The sequence below is a fragment of the Callorhinus ursinus genome, unplaced genomic scaffold (genome assembly GCF_003265705.2).
Source record: "Callorhinus ursinus isolate GAN/ISIS: 27379988/994484 unplaced genomic scaffold, GSC_fseal_2.0 scaffold15, whole genome shotgun sequence".
Taxonomy (NCBI): domain Eukaryota; kingdom Metazoa; phylum Chordata; class Mammalia; order Carnivora; family Otariidae; genus Callorhinus; species Callorhinus ursinus.
The window spans coordinates 14930635-14943122 of record NW_027397077.1 but is presented as its reverse complement, the minus strand read 5'-3'; the positions used below and the strand labels follow the sequence as shown (position 1 = coordinate 14943122).

General features: G+C 35.7%; 1 long non-coding RNA gene across 4 annotated transcripts in view; it reads right to left on the bottom strand.

Moving 5' to 3' along the window:
• The window catches only part of LOC141374203 (uncharacterized), a 289851-nt gene that overhangs the window by 213963 nt on the left and 63400 nt on the right, over positions 1-12488 (bottom strand). For all 4 annotated transcript variants that reach the window (XR_012380914.1, XR_012380915.1, XR_012380916.1 and 1 more), the window contains exon 3: positions 3349-3500. This is a non-coding gene — a long non-coding RNA (uncharacterized lncRNA). The remainder of the gene's footprint in view (positions 1-3348; positions 3501-12488) is intronic.

Genomic DNA, 12488 nt, shown 5'->3' with positions numbered 1-12488 from the left:
AAAGAAAGAAAGAAAGAAAGAAAGAAAGAAAGAAAGAAAGAAAGAAAGAAAGAAAGAAAAGCTGAAAACTTCCTGAATCTGGAGAAGGAAATAGAAATCCAAATCCAACAGGCACAGAGAGCCCCCAACAAAATCAACCCAAGGAGGTCTACACCAAGATATAGGTAATTAAAATGATAAAAAGTTGTGATAAAAGGAGAATTTTAAAAGCACCAAGAAAAAAGAAAATAGTTACATACAAAGGAAACCTCATAAGGTTGTCAGTGGGTTTTTCAGCAGAAACTTTGTAGGCCAAAAGAGAGGGGCATGATATATTCAAACTGCTACACAGAAAAAACACTGGGCAAAGAATGCTCTATCCAGCAAGGATACCATTCAGAATAGAAGGAGAGATAAACAGGTTCCAAGACAAACAAAAGCTAAAATAATTCAGAATACACATTCTTTTCAAGTGCATATGGAACATTCTCCAGAACAGACCACACATTAGGCCACAAAACAAGTTTCATCAAATTCAAAAAGATCAAAGGCATACCATATATCTTTTCCAACCACTATGCTATGAAACTAGAAATCAACCATAAGAAAAAATCTGGGAAGAATACAAATACAAGGAGCTTAAAAAACATGCTACTAAACAATAAATGGGTCAACCAGGAAATCAAAGAGGAAATCAAAAAATATGTGGAGACAAATGAAAATGAAAACAAAACGGTCCAAAATCTTCGGAATGAAGGAAAAGTGGTCCTAAGAGGGACGTTATTAGCATTACAGGCCTACTTCAAGAAGCAAGAAAAATCTCAAATAACCTAAAGAAGATAGAAAAAGAAGAACAAACAAAACCCAAAGCCAGTAGAAGGAAGGAAATAATAAAGATTAAAGCATAAATAAACAAAATAGAAACTAAAAAAACAATAAAACAAACACATCAATGAAAGCAGGAGTGGTCTTTGCAAAGATCAACAAAATTGATCAACTTTTAGCCAGATCCATCAAGAGAGAGAGAGAGAGAAAAGACTCAAACAAAATCAGAAATGAACAAGGAGAAATAACGACCAGCACCACAGAAATACAAAGGACTATAAGAGAATATTATGAAAAACTATATGCCAACAAATTGGACAACCTAGAAGAAATGGATATATGTCCTAGAAACATATAACCTCCCAAAACTGAATCAGGAAGAAATAGAAAATTTGATCAGACCAATTACCAGCAAAGAAATTTAATCAGTAATCCAAAAGCTTCCAACAAACAAAAGTCTAGGACCAGGCAGTTTCACAGGTGACTTCTACCAAACATACAAAGAAGAACTAATACCTGTTTTTCTCAAACTGTTCCAAAAAATAGAAGAGGGAAAAAAGTTTCCAAATTAATTTTATGAGGCCAGCATTACCCTGATACCAAAACCAACCAGATAAAGACATTACCAAAAAAGAGAAATACAGGCTAATATCTCTGATGAATATAGATGCAAAAATCCTCAACAAAATATTAGCAAACCGAATCCAACAATACACTAAAGAAAATCATTCACCATGGAGTGCCTGGGTGGCTCAGTGGGTTAAGCGTCTAACTTGTGATTTCAGCCCAGGTCATGATCTCAGGGTCCTGAGATCAAGCCCTATGTCAGGCTCCATGCTCAGCAGGGAGTCTGCTTGAGATTCTCTCCTCTCCCTCTCCCCCCTCCCTCTCTCTCTCTCTCAAATAAATAAATAAGTCTTTAAAAATAAATCATTCACCATGATTGAGTGAGATTTATTCTTGGGATGGAAGAAGGGCTCAATATTCACAAATCATTCAGCATGACATATCACATCAATAAGAGAAAGGGTAAGAACCATATGATCATTTCAATAGATGCAGAAAAAGCATTTGACAAAGTACAACATTAATTCATGAGAAAAACGCTCCACAAATCTAGATTTAGAAGGCATCCAAACTGGTAAGGAAAAAGTAAAACTTTCACTATTTGCAGATGACATGACACTATATATAGAAAACCCTAAAGACTCCACCCAAAAACTACTAGAATTGATAAATGTATTCAGTAAGGTCACAGGATACAAAATTAATATACAGAAATCCATTGTATTTCTCTATAGTTATGAGTCTGTTTCTTGGTTTTCCTCTCTCTTTTTTTCCCCAATGGTCATTTGTGTTGTTTCTTAAATTTCATATATGAGTGAAATTGTATGGTATTTGTCTTTCTCTGACTGACTTATTTGCTTAGCATAATACTCTCTAGCTCCATCTACATTGTTAACTATAGAGAACAAACAGATGGTTACCAGAGGGGAGGGGGAGGGGAGGATGGGTGCAATAGGGGAAGGGGATTAAGACTGCACTTCATGATGAGCACTGAGTAATATATAGAATTGTTAAATCACTATAATGTATATCTGAAATTTATGTAACACTGTATGTTAACTATGTTGGAATTAAAATTTAAAAAAAAAGATTTTGGAGGCAAAAAAAAAAAGTGAGACTGCTAGCCACAGACTAAGATAAAATATTCAAAATAAAAAATAAGATCCAATATATGACAAAACTTTCATATCAAGAATATACAAGGAACATTTACAACTGAATAATAAGACTAACAACCAATAAAAATAAAGATACCTATTATATTGATTCCAAAATGATCCCACGACCAGCTATTAGCTTAGCAGGACTTCTGACTTGATATTGCCTAAAGGGCAATATATCCAATTTCAGGAGTATTGTTGGATTTATTTCATTCAACCTTTCATACACAGTGTGAAACAAGTTAAGAAACAGAGAGCAGGGACTTCTGCAAGTTTACAGATCAGGTTGTAAGAACTGTTTTGAGTCTGCTCCACTAGTAATACCTGTCCACTTAATGTCTACATATATGACAGTAAAGCAAGAACAGGGAAAGAAATAAAAGTATACTACATGAATCCACTTCCAAAAAAGTTGTAGAAATGTAAACACCAAATATTATTTTAACCAGTTTTGATAGAACTATTCTATTTTGAGAGTGATAAATTGAAAAGCAGCTCTTCTGGAAGCTAGGATGTTAGAAATTAAGAATTAAGTCAGAAATTATATCTTGTAAAAGTATACTGATTCACAGAACTGTACCAAGCCAAATTATGATATTCATTATAGACTCTCACAATTAACACCAGTTTATTCAGACTCCTATATATAAGACCACAAATAAACTGATGCAAAGGTAATTCCACATAGCCTCATGTATTCTAAAAAATAAAACCACTGATGTTCCATCAGCTCCTTAATTTACAAATTCTGACCAATCCCTGCTAAGACCACCCAAATTTTATAACCCCCCCTTCATTAGCCCATTTTGAAACTCACCTTTGTTTTGCATCACGTAGGGTCTCCTTTGTTGCAGCAAATAGTAAACTTAACTTGATTTCAGGTGTGATCCTAATGGTCTCTGGCAGATATCGAAAGCAGAATGGGAAGACAAAACACAGTGTGTGGTGCTAGATCGTCATCCCCCATTGCTGGAAATGAATAGACAATGAATAAAATTTATAAATCAAGCAGCAACAATAAAAACATGTTATTTAGACATAACGAGATAGGTATCTAAAATAATCAGCTAAGGAAATTGAAAGTGGTTGCCTCAGGGAATGAGTTAGAACATGGTTATTTTGTTTAAAATACTGAAGAACTATTTAAATCTTTAAGCCATATGCATATATTCCTTTGATAATAATGAAATTAAATTGAAAATAATAACTTAGACAAATATTTTAGGACAAAATGAGAAACAAAGCTATTTCTATTTCTTGCTTTCCTGAATTTATTTTCACTCAACAGATATTTCTTGATTGCACCACTATGTACCAGACACAATTCTGGGTACTGGGGATATAGTAGAAAAAAAAACAAAAAGTCCCTGCTCTGAAAAAGCTCAGACAGAAGAGGAAACTGGGTCCCACCTATCCCTCAAAAGGTGAAACAGTTCTAGATCACATAGCTGGCAAATGGTTAAGCCAGGATTTGAAATAAGGCAATCTGATTCTAGACCCTACTGATTCTAATTTTAATTATAGGCAGATTGAGACAGGGACAGGAAATTTCTAAAATGAATCTTGAGCATCTTATAGTGCCAGAAAGTAAGAAAGTACTCAAAAAAAAAAAATAGAACTCCAATAAGGAGTATATGTCAAAAGGACATGGTAGCCAACTACAAGAGATCACAATGGCCAAGCTGTAACAATTTGAGCAACAAAAAATAAGGAAGTATTGGATTATAGCCCAAAGTATAAACTAAATATCCATGAGTCCATACTTACATAGGTAAATGGTAAATACATTCATATGAACATGCATACATACATATATACATACATATGCGAGAATAGACAAATCTCTCATGGAGCATTCCACATAATTTATACAGCTACTCTACTCTCCAGGTGGGCGTGCATAATTCTCCCCTCCTTAAGTATGGGCTGTGCACAGTGACTTCTTTCCAAAGAGCACAGTATGGAAAGGGGGATAAAAAGAGTAAAGATACAATGAAGACACTGGACAAACACTACTTCAGCCAGGTGTCAAGATCAACATCAACAGTGATGTCATATTGATAGTATCTTCCTTTGATAGAATGTGATGAGATGGTACTTTATTTTTGTTATCTTCCTACCAAAAACTCCAGGCTAATCATGAGAAAAATGTCAAAATATCCCAACTGAACAGCATTCTACAAAATATATGAGCAGTACTCATTAAAACTCTCAAGGTCATTAAAAACAAGGAAAATCTAAGAAACTTTCACAGTTAAGAGGAGCTTAAGGAGACACCACAACTAAATGTAATGTAGTATTCTAGATGAGATTCTGAAACTGAGAAAGGGCATTAGGTAAAAACTAAGAAAATCTGAATAAAGTCTGAGCTTTAGTTATTAATAATATATCAATATTAGTTAATTAACTGTAACACACATACTATACAAATGCAAGATGTTAATAATAGGGGAAACTGGGTGGAGGGTACATGGGAACTCTCTGTACTATCTTTGCCATTTTTCTGAAAATCTAAAACTGTTTCATAAAATAAGGTTTATTTTTAAAATATTTGAACAAGTGAAAAATATGTGGACAGTTTGGCAATTTGGCAATTAGGGTCTGTTTTGTTCTTCAAAAATAACAACATAGACCCTAGCTGGCTAAGTCTCCTTATCATGTGCTTTATGAAACAAACTGTTTAAAAGCCAAGGTTATGAATTCCAAGTTGAATATTCTAGAAAAGTGTATTAAAATAACATATACCTAAATATCAAAAGTAGTTCTCTCTAGGGTGAGATCACAGGTGACCTTTTTGTTGTTTTCTGTGTTTTACAAATTATCTGCAATGAGCATGTATTACACATATAATTTCAGAAAGGAACATAATAATACTAAAAGAAAAGAAAGGTGCTTTTAGTAAAATTTGCAATTAAATAACTGCAGAGGGCACCTAAGAGGAAGGAAAAAGAACATTATTCTACAAATACTAGATACCTCACTGGGCTGGGCACTTAACATATATTATTTCATTTAGGTGTGTAAAATAAAGATGTCCTTGAATTGAATCACATTTGGAGAGTAATTTATGTTTATGAAGCCATTATAACTTTACAACAAAAATGCAAAGGTATGCTTTTTAGAATTCCGGTCACGTGTTTTTTTGCTCCTACACTGAAAGCAGGATTAGTTACCCACCACCTAACATGTCATCTACATTTTTTCTTGTCACATATTTTTAATTGATCCACTTCTGAAGAAAAGCCAATATACCATGTCATGCCTATATACGAATCTCTTAAACTAATTTTATGCTTCATTGTGAAATAATTGATTTGCAATTCACAGGACATTAATTAACTCATAAGCCTTTAATAGTAAGTAAATAATGAAGTTTAGAAAATGATGGCATGTAATTGAGTCTAAAGGGAGTCTTTTCCACACTTTTTGTTTTGCTTTTTACATTATATCAAATAAAAATGGACAAAATTGTAATCACATTGATCACACATGTTAAGATCACAAATTTTATATATATATGTCAATATTTTTACATAGGGCCCATTTTCTGGGAAAGCCTATCTCAAAAATCAAAACTGTAATCAATAATTAACATATACTGTTCTTGCAAGCTATTGCTGAAAGCGGATGCTCAGTAAATTTGTAAATTTGTAGATTTATAGATTTTTAGATTGTTTTCTCTAAAGATTTCCAACTAACATAGAAAAACCTGTTTTTCCCCCCAACACATTTTTCTGGAGGTGACTGCTAAATTCCAGAGAGTGACAACACCGTAATTATTGAAAGCTGGCTTAGCATTTTATCTTATAGTCTGATTTAATCCCTACAATAACTTGTGGTATAGGTACTATTATCCCTAATTTACAGAAATCTGCATGAAGTCACACAGCAGTAAGTAGAAGAGCTATGTTTCAAACCTGTGTTATGTCTGATTCCAAAGCCTAGAGCCTTAACCACTCTGCTGTACTGTTTCTTAGCATTGGTGCCTCTATTTGAGACTGTTAGCTTCGGCTCCCCGACTTACTCAGCTCCCTCTGGGAAGTTGATCTTACCCTAGTTCTATGCCATCTTGCCCAAACCACCTTCATCCTTCACCTAGACTACTGCAGCAGCCTCCTCTGTATGGACCTATGGTTTTCCTCATCCTTTCTTTGCGTCTCTTTCCTCCATCCCCACCCAGCCTCAATCCATTCTCCACACTGTAACCACAATGATTTTTCTCAAAGCATGAGGCCTACAAGCCATTATACGTTTGCTGTGTGAATTTCCACCTTTACCTTGCACAATCCTGTCCCTCACTCTCAGTGCTCCTGCCACTCTAGTCTTCTTTACATATGAATATGTACCATAGTCCCTCCTGCAACAGGACCATTGTATATGCTGTTCCCTCTCCCTGGATCACTCTTTGCCTACTTAACTCACCTCTCACATAACAACTCACAATAATACCATCAGGAAGCCTTCCTTGACTCTATACCAGGACATAATCCCTCCTATTATACACTCCAGCAACATGAATCTCTGTTCCGTTACGTGCTATCATTACAATGTTATGTTTTTGTGATTACTTGATTAATGTCTGATCTAAGCCTCTATGCCTTACTATGCACCAGATTGTAAGCTCAGTGAAGACAAAGACTCTGTTTGCTTTTGCTCCCTATGTTATGATTTTGCACATAGTAAGCTTCCAACAAATGCCTATAGATGAATTACTATTCCCATTCTCTTCCACCATCATCATCTAGAGAGGGACTACTATCCTTCTCCAATATGAAGAATGTTCTCTGCTCCTCCACAAAGTCAAAGGCAAGAGTAAAACTAGGGCAAAGAGGGGAGAGAAATGTAAATGGTAGTGGCTGCAGAATAAACCTACTGTGATTCATGGACAAGAATTTCAACAGCTACTTTAAATTCTAGGTATTCATTTCAAATGTATATTTCCAGCCTTCAATTATCCCGTGAACTACAAATTTATATATATATATATTTTTTTTTTAACATCTCCACTGGAATTTCTAAGAGGCATTTCAAATTTCACATGCCCCAAACTGAATTATTTTGATTTTTCCTCTAAATTCATTCCTCCCTAGTTTTCCCCACCTCAGTAAATGGCATCACCTTATATCTAATGCTCAGGCCAGAAACCTAAGAATCATGCCTGATTTTCCTCTTTCTCACACCTTACATCTAAATTCATGTTTGTCCCCAGTTCAAAACTCTCCAATGGCTCCTATCGTACTTGGAATAAAATCCAAAATCTTTATTTGACCTTAAGACTTCATAATGTTGCCCCTCCTCACCTCTTTGATCTCATTTTCTCCATTGTTTCCTTCCTCATGGTAGTTCAGCATCATTGGCTTCTTTGCCAATGTTCCTGGAAGATGCACATGACCACCTCAGAGTCTTTGTACTTGCTTCCCTGTGCCTAAGAGAGTCTTACCTCAGATATTTGCTCAGCTCACACTCCCTCACTGCCTTCAGGGCACTGTTCACATGTTCCCTTATGGAGAGGTCTTCCCTCATCACCATAGCTACATAACCCTCAGAGCTTAGGGCTCTGTATCTCTTTCCCTTTTTCAAATAGTACTTATCACTACTGTATTAAATCATACATTTATTTATGTATTTATTCATTTATGCCTCCACTGCTATATTTTAAACCTCTCAAGTGTTATCTATCTTATTAGGCATCTAGGAGCTTAATAATTATCCTGTGAATGAATGAACATTATTGTCAATCCCAACTCTTTTGAATTATTTAACAGTTTGAATTTTTCATATCAGTCAGACTTGGAATAGGAAATAAATGAACTATTTAATAACTAATGTTAAAAAGGCAATAAAAAAGATAGCCATGCAAAATGTAATCTTTTAATGATTAGCTAAGAATGATTACAAATCTGTCCAGTTGTAAAAAAATAAATTAATTAAAGCTTTATTGTTGCAGTTTCTTAATTGGTTTAAGAAACTTTAGAATCAGATGAATTATTTCCTTTATTGTTTCCCCTTAGCCTCCCTCTGCAAAGTCTGTCATTAATAGCTACTCATAACAACATTATAGTAATAATACTGTGTGTCAATGCAAAGATCATATAATTTATAAGAAAAAAGACAATAATGTTAAAAGCAATAAAATTGTTAAGTGATTCACCCTGTGATTATTACTCAGTAAGTAAAAGCATAGGAGATATGGACAGAACCCCACTGTTAATTTTTTTCTTTATGTTATACTAACATTAGCACCAAAGAATTACAAATTTCTGATTCAAGCAAAAAAGAAAGATGATAGGCAAATTAACACTATATTTCCTATTTTAGATGATGGATACTTCACCCTAATATTTCCAGCATGCCAGAGGAAAGATGAGAGAGCTCAAAAGGACCCACATCTACTTACTTAAGCAGGTCAAAAAAGCTGGGAGTCAGCCTAGACACTACTCTTCCCCGTGCTTGGCACCCACCTCCCCCACTATTCAGTGCATCGAGTCCTATTTACTAGTATGTCTCAAAGTCATCAGTTTAAGGCCTTAGGTGGCTACTGCCCTAATCCTCTTACTCAGATTATAAAATAATTTCCTGAATGGTCTCTCCACATTCTCCTGTTTTCCTTCAGATCCATTCTCCAGTTTATAGCAGGAGATATTGTATTATGCAAATCCAATAATTTGTCCCTCTATTCCTTAAAAACATACAGTGTTTTTAAGACTGTAAAAGGAGAAGGATTCTAGTCCTAAAGGTCACATGTATTCTGGCCTCTGCCTATTATGAACCACTTTCACCTTTGCTCTTTCCACTTGAGCTACACCATTCTCCTGTTAGATCCTTCAAAGTGCCAAACGCCTTTTTGCCTCAGGGCCCCCTCATAGGTATCATTTTGATTTCAGATCAAAGGTCACTCCCTCAGGGGTAATCTCCCAGTCTCTCTAAGACCAGGAGAGGTTCTCCAGCAATAAATCTTCATAGGTGCTCTCTGCACTTTTCCATCCCAACACATGTCATAATTACAATTTAATTTACTTATTTACTTTTTCTCTTCTACCTTATACCTTGTAAGCACCCTGAAAACAAGAACCACAGTAATGCTGTTTGCTATTATATCCCAACACCTAACATATAACCTAGTATACATTAGAAGTTCAGTAAATATTCATTGAATGATAGTAGCATGAGATGAGAAGAAATAGTCAAATGTTGGCATTAGGAATCTGTGCTACATTTAAGAGCACTTTCCCAGCATCAGGGAACATTCTGAATGGGCTCCCCTAAAACCGCTGAAGAATCATCCCCTGTGGAGACTCTTAAAAACAATATATATTTATATCTGTCCAGAGCTGCACTATCCAAAGTAGTAAACACTAGCCAAATGTGGCTATTGAGTTCTTGAAATGTGAGAAATGTCCTAAATTTTTATATTGACTACATGTTGAAATAATATTTTGAATATTTTGGGTTACATAAAATATATTGCTAAGCTTAATTTCACCTTTCTTTTTACCTTTTTTAATGTGACTACTAGGAAATTTAAAATATATGCATCTCACATTATATTTCTATTAGACCATGGTAGTATATAGTATTTCAGGATGATACTGCTTAAAGATAGGCATGACATAGTGAGACAAGCTCAAGATGTTGACATGGATCTGAATACTACAAAAAGTCCTGAAGACTCTTCTTGTGCTAGCAATGTGTTTCTGTCTCCCAATATCATCCCGTCCCACTTGGCTGTGCCTATGGTATTTCACCACACACCCAAATATTTGTTCAACATATGGTCCCACTTGGTCAAACAATCTTTACAAACTGAATTTCAAAGCTCTTCCTTGTGCTTTTATTTAATCAGTATCTTAAAGTCTAACATTAAGCTTGCAGAGTTCAGCTTTCTCACTTCACTGAATTCCAAATCGTCAGTTTGTTGATAGAGGGCTCGGGACAAAGTGTCATTTCTACCCACGGTAACTAGGAACCAAACATTGCAAGCAGCAGCTCTGTTTAGAATTGTAGATGCAGGGTTTTATGGATTCTCTACATACCTCAGAAATCTTTGCTCCTCAGAATTTTCTTTGTATTCCTATGGCAGTTTGCCCATGAACTTTTCACATGCTGTCTTCCTCTTAAGATTCTGAGGCAAGTGAATGTATGGATTTATCTTGGTATCCCTAGCATCTAGCCTACCACAGTGCCTGACACAAAGTAAGCACTCAATAAATCTTTTCTAGAATGTGTTGAGTGGATATACTTTTCCTTACTCTGATTACTCCTTGACTGTAACCCGAGCACTGACTATAGATTCAATTTATAGGCTTGTACTTAATGAACCATTGCCCAGGGATTATTTTAGGACCATTTCATGAGTATGTGTTTCAAATGGTTAAATCAAAGATAGAGTATCGAACCTCCTTAAAATGCTTAGGGCTACGCTTTAAGCATTTCACAGATTCAATATACACTAACTGACTAACAAATTGTAATAGTTAGATCAAATACTATTCCCACATACAGGTAAAGGACCAGACTATGATTGCTCTTAGCATACTCCATTTTCTGGTCAAAGGCTATGCTTAGGTATACAGTTAGTATTCACACAACTCTGTGAGTGTACCTCTAACATGTAAGCTACAGTTTAGGATAAGCTGCAACCACTGAAATATGGAGTCCAAATAATTCCATTTGAACATAAAATCTTTACAACATAAAGATGATTGAAAAACTATATAAAGAATGTATAAAGTAATTTGTCTTAGGCGATTAGGTCTAGGTGAGTAGAGTAGTCATGGGTACATGATAGGCTAATATATACAATCTTTATGTTTGACCAGCAACCAAGACCTTGCTTCTTCACAAGGACATTGAGAGGCACAGCAGGATGCCTGCTGACTGCCAGGAATCAGCATGAGGAGACAGATAACCATGGTACCTGGCAGCCTGAGAGATTCGCTGTTTCAGCAAAAGCATCAGGCAGTCTAACCAGGTGAAAGACATGCAGCAAATATCCATAGTTCCAGAAATTTTTATTAATGGGAGGGAAGTCTAAGTGTAGTCTTGGGCTGAGTCCAACATCTGAATGAAATCTGAACACTAACCAGTAGGGTATAAGTAAATTGGAAATTCGTTTTGGAGATTTCAATCAGATGATTCTCATCAAGAAGTCACATTCTCAAAACAGAAGAGATTTTGTTTTACAGCAGGTTTTCTTCTACACTGGTAGCCCACAGAGCAATACTATATCACAGGATGGTTTTTAATGGTTAAAGGTGTGTGTGTGTGTGTGTGTGTGTGTGTGTACGTACTCCTCCAAGTTTTGTAAACCTTAACAACCAACATTTATACATATAAATGGCTGACCTAGTCTACATCCAGGTCATTACTACTTTTATCCTTGGTCACCATAGACTGCCTTAGCGATGGTCTAGAGAAAATGTGTATGGAGAAATTGCAATCCCAGGGCACATGGGTGGCTCAGATGGTTGGGCATCTGCCTTCGGCTCAGGTCATGGTCCCAGGGTCCTGGGATCGAGTCCCGCATCGGGCTCCCTGCTCCTTGGGAGCCTGCTTCTCTCTCTCTCTCTCTCTCCCTCTCTCTCTCCCTCTCTCTCTCATGAATAAATAAATAAAATCTTTTAAAAAAAAGAAATTGCAATCCCATTTCAGTAGATAGATATTAGTAGATAGTTGATAATGGGTCCTAGGCATTGTGGCAGTCAACCTCTAGCTATTCCATTTTTCCATAAACAAAGGAATAATCTATTGATGTGGATTCAACTAGAGGCATTAACATTATCTTTGCCAACACATTCTCTTCTTGCTACAAACTGCAACTTGCCATTTTGCAAACAATCAATGTTGCAAAGAGATCTCATACAAACTCATAAAAGGCTATTTAACCCATTATGTAAATGAGATGATATGGAAGGAAAAAATGACAGGTAAATGGGAAAGGAAAGGAAAGGAAAAGGA